Genomic DNA, 12,992 nt, shown 5'->3' with positions numbered 1-12,992 from the left:
TATTTTATATAGTTTAAGATCATTGTATAATTAAGAGGCAGTGACAATGAACGACTTACTGCACTTTACCGTACGATGCTGTGGAACCTGAAGGGTGTCAGCTGTAAACCTATTGTCCCGATCATGCACTTGTTTTTCACATGCACTTGTTTTTTGAACAAAGGACTTGGTCAAATATGAAGGAGCATTAGATTTTAAGATTCTGAGCAGTAAACAAGCAGCTGAGTATGATTGTCTATCCCTGAGTTTCAAATATTTTGCGGATTTGTAGTAAGATATTACGTGACAGTCTTTATGAATATTGAAAACGAATCGCACACAAGCATTCTGAATACGCTGGAGTTTTCTATTATATTTCTCTGAGATATCGCTGTAAATTAGAGCACCGTAATCTAAAATAGGGAATACCATAGTTTGGATCAACATCTTTCTCACCAAAAAAAGGGAGATACGGCAAGTTTCTTCAAAACTGATGCAAGATGCCAGACACTTTCTTGACCAAATTCTTGGCATGGAAAGTCCAGGACAGAGCGTTATCCATTAGAATACCTAAATTCTTAACACATTCCTTATACTTGACTACAGAACCATTTACACTTACTGGAGGAATGTCCCTGTTGAAAAGATTTGATAAGTTTCTTCGATATCCTAGAAAAATAGCTAAGGTTTTATTTTCATTCAATAGTAAATTAGTGTATATTGATGTAGTCTTTCTATATCTAGATTTATTTTACTAATACTTTCGTCAACATGATTCACAGGAACATGGTAATAGATCTGTAAATCATCAGCGTACATATGATATCTTGTGTGGCATAAAACTCCAGGCAGATCGTTTATATAGAATGAAAGCAAAAGGGGACCAAACACGGAACCCTGAGGTATGCCAGAATGTATGCTAGACCAGTTAGAGAAGTTTTGTTTTGTCAAATACTACACCCTGAAACCTCCCTTCCAAGAACGCTTCAAACCAAGAGAGAGCTGATAGAGATATGCCCATTGTATGTAATTTAGTCAGGAGGAAGTCATGATGAACGCTATGAAATACCTTGCTGAAATCAAATAGTACCAGAAGTGTTAGTTCCTTTCTGTCCATTGCAAACTTGATATCATTGGTGACTTTGTTAAGTGCCGTCGTAGTTCTGTGGCCTGTTCAAAAACCAGACTGAAACATGTTAAGAATAGAATGAGTATTTAAATATGAAGTGAGTTGTTGGTAAACAATCCTTTCTAATCCTTTAACTAATATTGACAGAATACTGATTGGTCTGAAATCATCACATTTTTGAGGAGAAGGAACTTCAGGAACAGGTCAGATATTGGCCATTTTCCATACAGCCAGAAAGACTCCTGATTGTAAACAGAAATTATACAGGTGAGCTATGATCAGAGTGATTATATCCAAACAGTTCATTCTTTTTTTTTTTTTTCTATTTGCTTTACGTTGCACTGACACTGTGGCCGTTGGTGAGCAGAAATTCGTGAAGCAACAGAAGTCCTTATTATTTAATATTATGCAAATTTTTGTCTTGTCATCATTTTAGGTAAACAAAAACATTTAAAAACTGAAGAATTTGTGCAAAGCAAATTATTGTATGAAGCTTTCTTATTTAAAAATTATTACATATTTAGGTATATGAAGAATTAGACTATGAAGAAGATTTATGTTCTGTTACATTTCCTGATTTAAATTGTATTATTTTGTTAATTATGGAAAGGGATGTGGAAATTGTATACATGATTTGTGAGGCAGGGTGTGCCACGTGTAAGTGGCCCTTCCTGTCGTTTTGTAATATCCGCGAAGATGCAAATTCTGCGGAAAGCATAATTCTAGAATATCATTGTCATTGGTCAAAAGTACAAGTGTTTTTATTGGCCAGTGTATTAGGATTTTTAATAGGTGAATGTGGCAAACTGGACTGTTGCTATTGGTCATTTGTAATCACTCTATTTCCTGTTTGTGGCTCCTCGCGTGTGCGAGTCACTTTGTCTGCGTCTTTAAATTTGGAGCACTAGAGAGGACGGACGCGTCTTGCGTCCATCCGTCCGCAATGGGTCGTCAGCCGCCAGAGGTAAGGGCATTTTTGCTTTATGCTATTTAAATGCATTCTTATGTTTCGGAAAATTCCCACTTACTGTAAATTCAGTAATTATGTAGAAGTTCATCTCGTGTGCCGGAGTTTCCTCTAGTTTTCCACATTTTCCAAAATAGAGCATTTATATGACTTAGCAATTATGCTAGTCCGCAACGTGTTGTTTTATGAGGCAGACCTTCCTTTCTAACTCTAGTTGTAATTGTAGTAACTGTAACACTTTCTTGGATTGTGTAATTAATTTGTTTCGTTGCCTCCTTTCATTCTGTAAATTCTGAAACTCTATGTCAAAGTTTGTTCGTGACCGAAGAGCTTAATTGTTTCCCTTATACTTCTTTGTTTTGTATCTCAAGTATCAGTTAATCCGCAGTTCATTTATGCGCTAATTTATAATTGTATGTTCATTTTCTTAATAATTATTTGTCTGTTGGGTGTATTATTGTAAATCTTTTCTCCCCCATAATGTTATACCTTCCATAGACCTCGTAGGGTTCCGTTGCACCTTCCACTCTCCTGTCTTAGTTGTCATTTTTAGGCCTGTAAGTGTTCCCTATATTTGATTTAATATTGCGTATCGAAAGATACTTGTCATGTTTCCATGTTTTGATGTGAATTCACACCACCACTGCATCATTTTCTATCTCCTTATTCATATTATTAAGTACAGTATTATATTATTATTTCACATTATTATTATTATTATTATTATTATTATTATTATTATTATTATTATTATTATTATTATTATTATTATTATTATTATCATTATGTGTAAGCGTAATTGTCCCAATGATGGTTATGGACACAAATAGGCCTTATGGCGACGATGGGATAGGGAAGGCCTAGGAGTGGGAAGGAAGTGGCTGTGGCCTTAATTAAGGTACCACCCCCCAGCATTTGCTTGGTATGAAAATGGGAAAGCACGGAAAGCCATCTTCAGGGCTGCCGAAAGTGGGATTCAAACGTACTATCTCCCGGATGCAAACTCACAGCTGCACGACTCTAACCGCACGGCCAACTCACCCAGTAGCAGTTCATTAGGAGGGAATGTGAGATACCATCTGGTCCAACAGCCTTGGTATGAATACTCTTAAATACATTGACTACATCCTCTGGGTAAATGTATGAAAAGTGAAAGAGATGTTGAGGTTCATTTGTGTTCATGTAACTATGAATAATTTTGTAAATTCTGTGAGAAATTCTGTGGTGAAATTTTTAAGAAATAATCATTTTGCAATTCTGCAGGTATGAATGAGGAAGTGAGTTGTGAATATTTCTTAGCAATACCTAGTGATTTTATAGTTCCCCATAGAGCAGAAGGAGTTGACCTCTTAATGAACAAAGAATGCATGTGTTTGACTTTGGCATCTCGGATCGCGAGTTTGGTTTTATTACGCAAGATGCGAAAGGTTTCAAAGTCTTCAGATTTCCTGGTTTTGATGTGCTTTCTTTTTGCCTTGTCCAGCGCAGAGATTAATTTCTTTATGGTAGACGTTATCCACGGGTTAGGTGGGTGTTTGGCTTGAATTACTTATAATGGGGCATGCTTGTCATACAACACAAAATTAAACTATTAAATTTGGTGACTTTATCATTGATATTATGCTGAGAAAATACTTCATACCAGGGATCTGAAATTACGTCTTTTTGAAAATCTTCAGGATTAAAACTGCAGAAATCTCTAAATGTGATCCATTTTCTTTCATATTTTGGTGTTGATATCGAGAAGACAAATTTCAGAAGGTTATCATTACAATTTGAAGCTATGGTATCGAGATTAGAATGACAATATGCAGTGTGGTATGTGTCATCAAATGGTATTCTAGTCAAATGACATGAGTCGAGTGCATCATTGATTAGTACATTTTCTGAGGACCCTGATCCAAAATGCCTATTCATATCACCAGCAAATATAACATATTTATAATGAAAAACATAACTATTCATCGCCTCTACAAACGACTCCATGAAACCAATTTTGGGAGGATGGTAGATGCAAGAAAATAATACTTTACCCACAGCTAATTTAAGTTCGAGGAGAATTTACTCTGGCTTACAAAAATATTATGCTGGGGACGTATGAACTATTTTACATTTTATATTGCTCTTCATGTACACAGCTACACCTCTTCCTCTCTTGCCCAATATATCGTTTCTATATAAATTAAAGCCAGGAAAGTTAATCTCTGAGTCTGGTATGGGCTCCTCGAAAAATGTCTCACTTACAGCAATAATATTAATATTTGAATCAACAAAGCAGTCAAAAAACTCATCGAAATGTACCTCTTCAACTAATGACTGTGCATTTAAGTGATTTTTTTTCAAATCAGGGGGATAGAGTTCTCATAGATCTTCAATGATTTTGTGAATTTCAGAAGACCTAAGTTTAGAAGACATGCATGAATTTGGATGGTTACAAAAATTCCAGAAAATTAATAAATTATAGGTCCTAATAACATTACATAGAGTTTTAGATTATGTGAAGCAAAAATAGCAAAGAGAATAGTGAATAGAACATACTAATTTAACTTCAACAAGGAGAGATCTTTTTTTAAGTTCATCAGTATTTTTCACATGGTGTTTAACACCCGCTTGTAGCATGATAATTGCTCCATCAGAAGTCCACACATGGTTTTCACTGAAGATGGAAATTGCCTGTTTCAAAAAGTGATGTCTGGTGGAGGTAAGATCTTCACGAATCGTCACCTTGGATCACGTTACAGCCTCTTCGTACAGAAAACTGCTGATCTCTTGGTGTAGGAGACAAATTTACATATAATAGTCCTTGACTTCCCTGACCCAGGGGCTCCAACCCTATGCGAGTGGTCAATATCTTTTGCACTTAAGGGGACTTTCAATTTTTGGGCCACATTGAGCACTAAGTGAGTTTCATCCTCACCAGATTCTTCGGGAAACCTAAAAATTCAAATACTATTTTGCCTTTGGTATTGTTCAATTTTGTCCATTTTATGATTTAATAAAGACTTTAACTCCAGAATTTAATTTTCACAAGCTTTTAAGTCATTTCTTAAATCGCTGATAACTTTAGAATTGAAGTCTATTGTTTCTTTTAGTTCTTCACAAACTTTTTGTGGAAGAACTGTTACCAAGGGTTGAAGGAACTCTATATTTTGTAATAAGTTCCCCACTATACCTTGCACCAAGGTCACAATCTTGTCCTCAGTTGAATTAGTGTTACTTGTGGTGTAGGAGGGTGCTGTGTTCAGCATATTGGTGTTGCTGCTAGTTGGTGGTGTGAGGGAGAGCTCCTCACTGACAGTTGACGATTATAAGGCACAGGACGAGTCAGATGGAAGAGATGGCGCTGCTCCCTGCGAGGTGGTGGTGGTGCCATTAGTCTCTGAGGGAGGCGCTTGCGATCAGCCGAAGGTACAGTAGCAGAAGGGTGAAGGATTGACCGTGTTTGTGAATGCTGTCTAGAAACAGTTGACAAGTGTGATGTGAGAGTCATAGCTGCACCCTGACCCTGAACAGCTGAAGATTGCACCACATTTCTTCTGTTTTTCTTACTTCTGGCCATACCTAACCTAACTTCAAAACTTCTTATGTATTTAAAAGAAATAAATGCTATATTTCTACAATGAGATACACTGCCACAACATATCCACAGGTCACTTTAACTTCACTAAATCAGTGCTTGCACACAAGATCGTACTAAGAGTACTATACACCTTCAATACACCTGGAATTATGAGCCGCAAACTATGCCACCATGACGCGTACCAAAATTTCTCCCACTAGATAGTGGTTTCGAACCCCACTGTTGGTGTGACGTAAAGTAAAATTGTATAGTTTCTCTAAATATTTATTTAAGTTCGTATTTTGCATTCTTTTGCAGTACAATACCTCTTATATTACTTAGGGTAATATTCTGTTGTATTTTTTAATTATTGTAGTTATTGTAAAGACATCATGTTCCTGTTCAGCACTTGCCTCGGCTTTTCTCTAAATAGTTATTTATGTGTGCCTTTTACATTGATTTTATGGTACAATTCTCTGTTATTAAGTAGGATTTCTTTTTTGTAGTTTCGTTCCTTTTTAAAATGATCGACTTAATATATTTCTCCATGGATGTTGGTTGTACAATGAAGACAGAGAAAATTGTATGTAAGAGGAAATTACAAAGCTTAACTTAGCTTACTTGTGTCTACCTTGCAGACATTGCAGACATTGCAGACAGGAAATGTTATTTCCATACAAATTATGGCTGGTAATTAACTGAACAAGGATTTTTTACCAGTTAGCGCTTGGATCCTGTAATGATTACAGTATACTGTAACCAGTATTTTTACTAACCAGTATTATAACATCCAGTTACTGAAATAACAGTGGCTCAACAATACTCGTGCATACTTGGTTAATGAGGGCACCGGGCAGTCCTGCACACTACCAATAACCGTCTCAAGTAACCAGTACTGACTACTACTACTTTTTTTTTTTTTTGCTAGTTGCTTTTACGTCGCACCGACACAGATAGGTCTTATGGCGACGATGGGACAGGAAAGGGCTCGGAGTGGGAAGAAAGCGGCCGTGGCCTTAATTAAGGTACAGCCCCAGCATTTGCCTGGTGTGAAAATGGAAAACCACGGAAAGCCATTTTCAGGGCTGTCGACAGTGGGGTTCGAACCTACTATCTCCCGAATACTGGATACTGGCCGCACTTAAGCGACTGCAGCTATCGAGCTCGGTACTACTACTACTAAAATGTTTTCATTTCTCCCCTGAAGTGCTTCCTGCTTCAAAGGGCATTTGGCCTACTAAGAGACTGCTCCTCATCCCGAATGCCTCCAGATTATGAGGTGGTGCGTTGTCAGTGTGACGAATCCTCTCGGTTGTAATTCTCGGCTTTCTTCACCGAGGCCGTCATCACCATCAGATAGCTTCTCAAGTGTATAAACACGTGAACCTCTCGAAGGAGCCCTCAGATACAGTTGAAAATAGCTGACCAGGTCGGCAAACCACCCCGAGACTATGGGACTGGCCGGCATGCTACCCCGAGACCATGGGGATGGCACCATATTTCCTTTGTGCAGCGAATATTAGGTACCCCTCTCGTACCAGGGGTTATAATAATAATAATAATAATAATAATAATAATAATAATAATAATAATAATAATAATAATAATAATAATTGTACTGGGTGGTACACCTCAATGCCGCGCATTCAAAATTCAGCGCCTAAATGAAATCCTCTATTGGTAAAACAGGGAAACTGAAACTACACCAACTTAGAAATTTACTCAGCAGATGTCACCACAGAAATAAGATGGAATTTTGTTATTGTGAAGTTTCCTGAACTGACCGTATTTCTACTAGTTTTGTTTGCTATCCATCAAGAAGTTTGGACATTGGACATTCTTCCACAGATGACACTACTAAAAACTATCATCATGCACCCTGGTGTGAGATATAAGAACTTATAATTCAAAGAAGTTTTGTATTCATAATTTATTTTTTTACTGATTGATGTTCATTTATTTTTGGGTTGGCAATATTTCCTTTTATTTCTGCCAGTTTTGAATCTAGCCAATCCCTAATTTCTATAATTAATTTTCCACCTATCACCGGCTTCTTCTTCGTCTTCGTATTCTTCTTCTTCTTCTTCTTCTTCGATTCTGAGTGTAATTTTGAAAGTGACCAATAAAAATTAGAGGTTTCATCTTGAATGATCTCGTACCTTCCCTGAGGGTTTATAAACTGTGGCTTTTCACGTCTCTTGGCCAATTGATCTTTATCTTATTGAGTGTGTGTGTCAGAGCAGGAGGCGGGCGGCCTCTTTCATCAGTCAGGAGTACATCAACAAGGTAATGGCCACATAACATATTTCTTTCTTGCTAACTCCGCAGTTTAACCCGAGGGAAAGGTCCGAATCATTAACTATGTAATCCACTTTTCCTAAATATGTAACTTTCTGCCGGCTAATGTAAAAACTTCATAAAATCTTTAACTGGAAACCAGGCATAGAGAGTGATGTACTCTCTCGAGCTCCCCTTCATCTTGGTTTGAGGTGACTACGTTTTGTAACTGTTTTCTTCCTTTCCGTAATGCATTAATTTATCCTTATACGAGTCACCTCAGTAGTTTGGAAATAGCCCCATTTCATCGGCCTAGTGCCCTTTAGGTTTTAAGTGTTCATATGTAGGAGTGCAAGTATTCGCCTCTGTTCATTTTGTGTTCGGGCCAGTTATTTAACCGTTATTCTTTTTCCATGAAGGCCGAGTAGGTTGGGTATTAAATACCCCTGTATAATCATTTTCCAATTGTAAGTGTTGCCTTGAAAGGCCAGAAATTGTAACTTGATGTTGCGTTGAGTAGGCTTGGAAAACTGAGAGCCTGTTAGCTCTTTTTCAAAGTTTTTGTATGATTAAAGAATGCCTCTTGAAGGCTAGATGTCGTAATTTTGGGAGCAAGTGCTCTTTGAATTGGGGGATTTCTGCCCTTGTACATATTTTTGCTCTTTTGTAAATTTGAGCTAGTAGCTCAGGAAATTGTAAAACTAGGGGCTTAAAGCCTAAAGTGTTAAGGTTCTGAACCTTGGACTTTTTCCCAATCTTGTTGAATGATTGCTACTTGTACCTGCAATATTGTCATGAAAATCTTGTCATGTGTGAAGTTCTGAAAATATAACTTTCAGTTTAAGTTTTAAATTCAATTCTGGACATTGTAGTTAGACCCATTCATCCCAGCACCTTCTTTCACCTCTGCGTTCCACAAAAAAACCCATAATAATAATAATAATAATAATAATAATAATAATAATAATAATAATAATAATAATAACTGGCGAGTTGGCCGTGCAGTTAGGGGCGTGCAGTTGTGAGGTTGCATCCTGGGGATAGTGGGTTGGAACCCCCACTGTCGACAGCCCTGAAGATCATGGTTTCCCATTTTCACATCACAGCCGCTTCCTTCCCATTCCTTAGCCTTTCCTATCTCATCATCGCCATAAGACTTATCTACGTCTGTACAATGTAAAGCAAATAGGAAAGAATTTAAAAAATAAAAACTAAATAAAATATTGCACTGGCTTTACGTTCCAGTAACTACTTTTGTGGTTTTCGGAGAAGACAAGGTGCCGAAATTTAGTCCCGCTGGTGTTCTTTTACGTGCTAGTAAATTACCGACATGAGGCTCATGTATTCAAATGCTACCAGACTGAGCCAGGATTGAACCTGCTAAGTTGGGGTCAGGAGACCAGCGCCTCAACCATCTGTTCAAGAGAAATGAATTTCATTTTATGGGTCCATATTGAACTTTGATTAAACCAAATTAAAGTAATAAGTTAGTTAAATCCACCTTTACAATACAAATTGAATAGTGAATATTGAATTTTCATGACCCCATTGTAATCGAAACAGACTTTCAACGTATTAGGTTGTGTTACGTACATGTAGTACGTGTTGAAGAGATGTTAAGTACAGAACAAAAATGTCCAGCCGGACACCAGTGGGATCCGAACCCACAACCTCCCGATTTTGTGTCGGTTGCTCTACAGTGTGCTAGCAGCAGTGCCAGACCTGTAGCTCAGATCCTTTCAAACAGAACAAAGATGGCCTAGGCCACCATAGCTCAAATTGAATAGTGTTTATTAAATAAACATTTAATGGGACTAGTTTCGACCTATTTAAAGGTCATCTTCAGCCATATCACGTTTAAACCAACGTATTTGAAACAGTGGTTTTAAAGATGGTCTTAAAAACACAGAAGTTTGACACTATGGAAATTGTTTTTAGAAATTCCTCAAAAACACTTTTGTTCACTTCGCTGTAGGAATATATGAGAAGAAGTCTTTTATATTCCTCGTTCACTTAGCTGTAGTATCTACGCTCTTGAATACTACGAAGAATTCAGGTTTTACATGTAGGCACCTTTCTATTTCTGCCTATGTGGTTTTGTCCTGACCCTTACTACCTGATTACACCACTATTGATACCACCACCACATCTGGCCTGGTAGCATGCTGAGCATGGGGACAGGCAGATACTCCTGTAGTATCACACTTCCACTCCTCCCTGCTTTATTTTTCTTCTTAGAAGTAATAGCATGTCAGAGGCCATGTAGATTGAGTCGATGGTCATGCGGGGGGAGTGGGCTTCGCCCCCCCCCCCCAAAAAAAACCCAGCAGTTCAGTTCGCATTCTTCACAGCTGGCTAGCATGTCACGCTGCACGCGACGAGTCGCACTCAGTATTCCTACTGCCGGACATTGTAATACTTAAAAAATTTCGACGGCAATTTGACACTTAGTTTCTGTGAATACCAGTGAGTAACTTATAAGTTGTGGGACTTGCAATTCGTGACACATTCAGACTTAGGAAATTAACGTGTGTGTATAACATCAAAGTCATAAAGACTTGTAATATTTCACCAATATTTGAACTTGACAAATATCTTAGTTTCCGTGTGAATAACCATAACCAACGTGAAGTTAGCACAGCTACTTTTCATTGTAATGATCTTGGCCTGTTTTAACTTTGAATATCATGAGTGTAGGTCACAACATATTGACTATTTTGAGTATTATCAGAGCCTAGAACACTTTCATTTGTGTAGAAAGACTGTTTGCATATTGTCATAACAGACTGTACCATTTAAAACAACGCGTGTGGACAGACTGTATAATGAACTTCATAATCAGTGATATTGTGGAGTATAGGACTCATACATGAATAATTGTAGAACTGTGATAGTGAAAAGTAACATTACGAGAGAGAGCCATTTATTTATTTGCTGTGAAGGTGTGAGCCATAATAAACTGTGCTTCAAATGAAAGTTATTCTGACTATATGAACTGTGAGCAGTAAGTGTCTAAATGAACTGTGCAGTTAAGTGTATTTCTCATTATCGTGATTTACGATAATAGACAGTGCTCCGACGTATTTCTCATCGAGTGAATGGTGATTCTTTATGAAACAGTCATGAGTTCTAACAGTGCAAAATCAAATGGTGCACATTTTCAACCTAGTCAGTTGGACTTTCTCGTGTTAAAGCCACTCTTTTAATAACATGACAAATCCTGACTCAAGACGACGGAGAACAACGGAGATCGGCGTAGAATGACGGAGATCAGCGTAGAACGACGGAGATCAACGGAGATTTGGTACTACGAGGGATAGTTCCAGGGACGTGGTACTATGGAACATCTTGGTGCCTGCTGACAGCTAAGTTCCAGATTGCTGTTTGCAGAGCAGTATTCAACTGTTGGAGCTCAACGAGAAGGCGTATATCAGGTGATATCAGTGCTTTTTCCATTCAATTCTGACTTTGAGCAGAACTTTTATAAACAGCATCATTACTGACAAAGAACATTAAAAGTTCACTTAATTAATATTTTACTTGGAAAATTAACATTTTACAACTCTTCAAGTGAAGACAGACTTTCAAATAACGGTGTGCTCTCGTATATTCTCATTCATTGGAACTTTGAAATATCAATTGAGTACATTATTTGTAGTGGCAGTGTATCATAAACTCTCAATTTACAATATTTTCATAAAGTGTATGATAATTTACAAAAGAGTACGACAGTACTCAGAACTTTATACAAGACGACTAGATTTGATTTCAAGTGTTTTCATATTTGAGTCTGATGTGCTCTCGAGAAGGAATTACCAAATTTACTTTATTAAATTAATGTAGAAAGTGTAATCTGAAATCGCCAGTGCCAATAGAAAGACTTTAGGATTTCTTATTTACTGACAACATTCGTCATTAGTAATTTATGCCATGAAAGTTATAATGGACATAACGGATTGAGGAAGATATTATTCAGTTGAATTTCACTTGAATTTCGATATTCAGTTGCTGAAATTGGAATTTATTTTCTATTAAATATTTATGATTAGGCGACGTAATAGGGTGGCCTTCCAGAGATTAAATAAAGGAAAGAAAGATATAATATCTATTATTTCGCCTTGTGATCCTCTCTCTCTGTACCATCTCCTAAGGACTAGGCACCCCCTCAGAAAGACCTCATGCTCTTTAAAATCAACTTTTCCTGGTGCAATACATTATCATTATAAACTGTTATGCCTTTCAGCGTTCAGTCTGCAAGCCTCTGTGAATTTACTAAACGTCGCCACAATCCTCGATTTGCAACTAGTGCTGTGGCCTCATTTAGTTCTATACCTCTTATCTTTAAAACGTTAAAAAAATGAGTCTAACCATCGTCATCTTGGTCTGTCTCTACTTCTCTTACCCTCCATTACAGAGTCCATTATTCTCCTAGGTAACCTATCCTCCTCCATTCGCCTCACATGACCCCACCACCGAAGCCGGTTTATGCGTACAGCTTCATCCATCGAGTTCATTCCTAAATTAGCCTTTATCTCCTCATTCCGAGTACCCTCCTGGCATTGTTCCCACCTGTTTGTACCAGCAATCATTCTTGCTACTTTCATGTCCGTTACTTCTAACTTATGAATAAGATATTCTGAGTCCACCCAGCGTTCGCTCCCGTAAATCAAAGTTCGTCTGAAAACAGACCGATGTAAAGATAGTTTTGTCTGGGAGCTGACTTCCTTCTTACAGAATACTGTTGATCGCAACTGCGAGCTCACTGCATTAGCTTTACAACACCTTGATTCAATCTCACTTACTATATTACCATCCTGGGAGAACACACAACCTAAATACTTGAAATTATCGACCTGTTCTAGCTTTGTATCACCAATCTGACATTCAATTCTGTTGAATTTTTTACCTACTGACATCAATTTAGTCTTCGAGAGGCTAATTTTCATACCATACTCATTGCACTTATTTTCAAGTTCCAAGATATTAGACTGCAGGCTTTCAGCACAACCTGCCATTAAGACCAAGTCATCAGCATAGGCCAGACTGCTTACTACATTTTCACCTAACTGAATTCCTCCCTC

General features: G+C 37.6%; 2 protein-coding genes across 2 annotated transcripts in view; both read left to right on the top strand.

The window, feature by feature from the left end:
• Nucleotides 1–2,339, top strand: part of LOC136881243 (L-2-hydroxyglutarate dehydrogenase, mitochondrial) — a 246,217-nt gene extending 243,878 nt beyond the window's left edge. The window contains exon 7 of the mRNA XM_068229234.1: nt 1,256–2,339. The gene's annotated coding sequence lies outside the window, so the exon portion shown is untranslated. The remainder of the gene's footprint in view (nt 1–1,255) is intronic.
• The window catches only part of LOC136881242 (L-2-hydroxyglutarate dehydrogenase, mitochondrial), a 182,947-nt gene continuing 170,003 nt past the window's right edge, over nt 49–12,992 (top strand). The window contains exon 1 of the mRNA XM_067153993.2: nt 49–1,375. The gene's annotated coding sequence lies outside the window, so the exon portion shown is untranslated. The remainder of the gene's footprint in view (nt 1,376–12,992) is intronic.

This window comes from Anabrus simplex, chromosome 9 (assembly GCF_040414725.1).
Source record: "Anabrus simplex isolate iqAnaSimp1 chromosome 9, ASM4041472v1, whole genome shotgun sequence".
In the NCBI taxonomy this organism is placed as follows: domain Eukaryota; kingdom Metazoa; phylum Arthropoda; class Insecta; order Orthoptera; family Tettigoniidae; genus Anabrus; species Anabrus simplex.
This window is presented reverse-complemented; position numbering and strand designations above follow the sequence as displayed.